Raw genomic sequence first — 4,082 nt, forward strand, 5'->3', positions numbered from 1 at the left:
CTATCAAGATCCACCCCTATTTAATGTATTCTTAATAATCCTTTGCTTTCTTCCTTTATGATGTTCTTGATGTCATTCCATAACTCTTCTAGTCTTCAATCATTAGTGTCTAGTGCTTCAAATCTGTTCTTGAGATAATCTCTAAATTCAGGTGGGATATATTCAAGGTCATATTTTGGCTCTTGTGGACTTGTTTTAATTTGCTTTAACATCAGCATGAACATGCATATGAACAATTGATGGTCTGTTCTACCATCTGCCCTGGCATGATTTGGGCTGATTATATGAAGTTTTTTAACCTTCCCTTCCCACAGATATAATCAGATTGATTCCTGTGTATGCCATCTGGTGAGGTCCATGGGTATAGTCATCTTTCATGTAGTTTAAGGAAATACTGAAGTTATCAAAGACTTAATTTTGCTTAGAGTCACAATCAACACTCATGGAAGCAGTAGTCAAGAAATCAAATGATGGTCACATTTAGCAAATCTGCTGCACAAGACATCTTTAAAATGAAATGTTGAAGAGCAAAGACATCTGTTTGACCACTAAGGTACATCTCACAAAAACCATGGTAATTTCAATAGCCTCATATGCATGTGAAAGTTGGACAATGTATAAGGAAGTCTATAAAATAATGGATGCATGTGAATTATGGTGTTGGAGAAGAATACCAAAAGTACCACTGGTTGACAAAAGAACAACTCTATGTGAGAAGTACAACCATAATACTCATTAGAAGCCAGGTTGACGAGACTTTTTTTCACATACTTTGGACATGTTATTGGGAAGGACAAGTCCCTGTCGGACACTATGCTTGATAAAATCAAGGGTCAATGAAAAAGAGGAAGTGACCTAAGTAAATGGATTGGCACAGTGGAAGGAGTCATGGTCTCAAGCATAACAATTATTGTAGGGATGCTACAGGACCAGGCAGTGTTTTTGTTGAGCATATGGTCAACTCAAATTGGGTCATAGTCAACTAGAGTGCACATGACAACAAAACCACCTGTGGTTTTAATCCTATTTGTAATTCTGGTATGATGTTGTAGGATAAGCACTGCTGTGAACCTCAAGGTTCAAACTTACCAGCCTTGGAAACCCTATAGGGGTTGCTATGATTCAGAACTGAGTTGTGGACACACAACAAAGACAACATGATCCTATGTGGGAAATGGTTGCTCTTTGTTATGTTAATGATGCAGAATTAATGTAGGGTGTGTCTCTACTTCTAGCTTGAATGTAATGTCTCTAAAGACATTACATTCAAGCTAGAAGTAGAGAAGGGGAAAGATAGATGCCAAACAAATGGAAGATCACCCACAAAACAGAAGTTCAACAAAAAATTGTCCCTTAGAGCCAGCATCCTGAATTCAGACTTGTAACCTCCTAAACTGTGAAAAAATTAATCTGTTTGGTGAAGCCTACCATCTATCTTATTTCTGTTATAGCAGCACTATGTAACTAAGATTTCATTATACTACAAGATGAGTAACACTACTGTCAGATGATGGTATCTTCTCATTCATATAAAATAGCATCCCTGCCTGCACTCTGCAACATCAAGAGGTTTTTTTCTAGATATAACATCAAACAAATCTACAAAGTCTCTGATTATGCCAGTGTATTCCATATTCTGTCCTATTTTCCTAAGAAGATAGTCTTGAATCAGTAATATAATTTGTCATTTTTATGGATTTTTTAGAGTTTGGGGGAAATGTGACTTTCTTTATCATTCACTTCAGTCCTCTTGGTTTTGCTTCAAGTAGTGCTATGTGTCACCATGTGCCCTCTAAGGAAAGTATGAATGATGAATTTACTGATTTAGGCTAATTCATTTCTAAACTCTAGCATGCTGACTCTTTGACATCTTCTTTATACACCTGGAACCCTATAACAGACAGAAAAGGAAACAACTGTTTTACTGGAGTGACCTGGTTTGTTTCTCTTTGCAGTTGGTCAGAGACTGGAAAGAATTGAGAGGACTGGGTTATTTCAGATGCTTATTTTCTCTCTTTCTGTCTCTCTCTAAATTATAGGTGTAATTTCTTCATGCTAAAATAAGACGTTCCAAAATTTTCCATTTGATTTTTTTTTTTTTTACTTTTAAGTGAGATGATGCTGTTCTGTTGCACAAGACTTCTTTGAAGTGTTCAGGAGCAAAGATATCAGTTTGAGGTGAGCCTGATCCATGTCATAGTACTTTCATATGCAAGGTTGGCAGTTCAAACAGAACAACTGTTCTTTGGTGACCCTATACAGTTGAGTAGAGTTGGCACTGACCAGATGGCATTTAACAACAAAAACAACATATGCACATGAAAATTGAACAATGAATAAGGAAGCCCATAGCAGAATTGATGCTTCTGAATTATGCTGTTGGAGAAGAATATTAAAAGTGTCATAGACTACCAGAAGAACAAACAAATCTGTGTTGGAAAAATTACAGCTATAATGTTCCTTAGAAATCAGGATAAAGAGACTTCATCTTTCATACTTTGGATATGTTGTGATGTCCTGGAGAAGGACATCGTGTTTGGTAAAGTGGAGGATCTGCAGAAAGAGGAAGACCCCCAATGAGATGGATTGGCATAATGGCAGTAATGTAACAACAATTGTGAGGATGGTACAGGACTAGGCCGTGTTTTGTTCGTTGTGCACAGGGCTGCTATGAGGCAGAGACAACTCCATAGCATGTAACAACAACAATAATATTGTATGTAATTATGTGTCCTAGTGTGATGCTACGGGTTAATCCACTGGACTACACCATCAGTTTGAACCCCAGTGTTGGTGGTTCAAGCTCACCAGCTGCCCCTGGAAACCCTATACAGAGTTGCTATGAGTTGGAAGCAACTGGATGGCACTTAACAACAGCAATGTGTTTTAAGATTCTGTATATTTTGGAAATGCATATGAAATATTGATTGAGAAAATAAAATGTCTAAGATAATAGTTGAAGCTGAGTGATATGTACGTATTGTTGTAGTTAAGTATCATGAGTTAGTTCAGACTCATAGTGGCCCTATATAGGGTTTCTGAGGAGCAGCCGGTGAGTTTGAACTGCTGATTTTGTGGTCTTAAGTTCAGTGCTGATCATGTGGCACAACACCAACAGTCCAGTATGTACATGATGATTCCTAATATTATTCTCTAATTTTGTATGGGTTTGAAGATTCTATAATATAAAGTCAAAAATTTCTATGTGGCATACTGATATTTTACTAACATTTTAAAAAGTGAAAAAGACAAATGTGTTTCTCTGGCTTCCTGTTTCTTAAATCTACAGTTAATGGATTTCATTTTATATTTCAAGAGCTATCTAATTATAACCATTAATCTTGCATTTGTGTCTGTATTTGTGCCTGCCTTTATTAAACCTAAATTATTCTCAATGGAGGAGAGGTCATACATTTTCAATAGAACCACAAATTCCTTTGGTGCCTTTGGTACTCAACAAGTAACTAAATGGAAAAACCTAATGAATACCCCATATAAATAAGTTTCAACATGACTTAAAGATTTACTGTGAGGATTAACAAAATGTAATAATCTATTGAAAGATATTCTGGAATTTGGAAAGAATTTCTGTTTAATACAATTCCCATTGTTTTTAAGTTGTCTCTGTCTTCCTCATTACTATTTCAACCCAATTCTCCACAGCCTCAGAGAACCTTACAAAATATGCAATAGAGGAAAAATGTTCTTATCCTTTTTCTCCATAATTAAACCATAAGATTAAAGAAGGATGAACACCATTTGCAGTTATTAGCTATTAGTTGCCATTGAGTTGCTCATACACTCATGGTGACTACATACACAATGGGACAAAATGTTGTCCAGAAATATTGCCTACCCCTGCACAGTCAACATGATTGGTTTCAGAAAAATCATTGTAATCCATGGTTTGCCTTGATGGATTTTCGGAAGTAGAATGCCAGGACTTTCCCTAGTCTGTCTAGGAAACTCCTCTGAAACGCACTTAGCATGGTAGCAACATGCAACCCTCCACTGAGAAGATGGACAGTGGCTGTGTGAGGTGTAGCGTGGCTGGAAGTCAAATGTAAATAGACCTCCATCCT

The sequence above is a fragment of the Chrysochloris asiatica genome, unplaced genomic scaffold (assembly GCF_000296735.1).
Source record: "Chrysochloris asiatica unplaced genomic scaffold, ChrAsi1.0 scaffold00027, whole genome shotgun sequence".
NCBI classification, from domain to species: Eukaryota; Metazoa; Chordata; class Mammalia; order Afrosoricida; family Chrysochloridae; genus Chrysochloris; species Chrysochloris asiatica.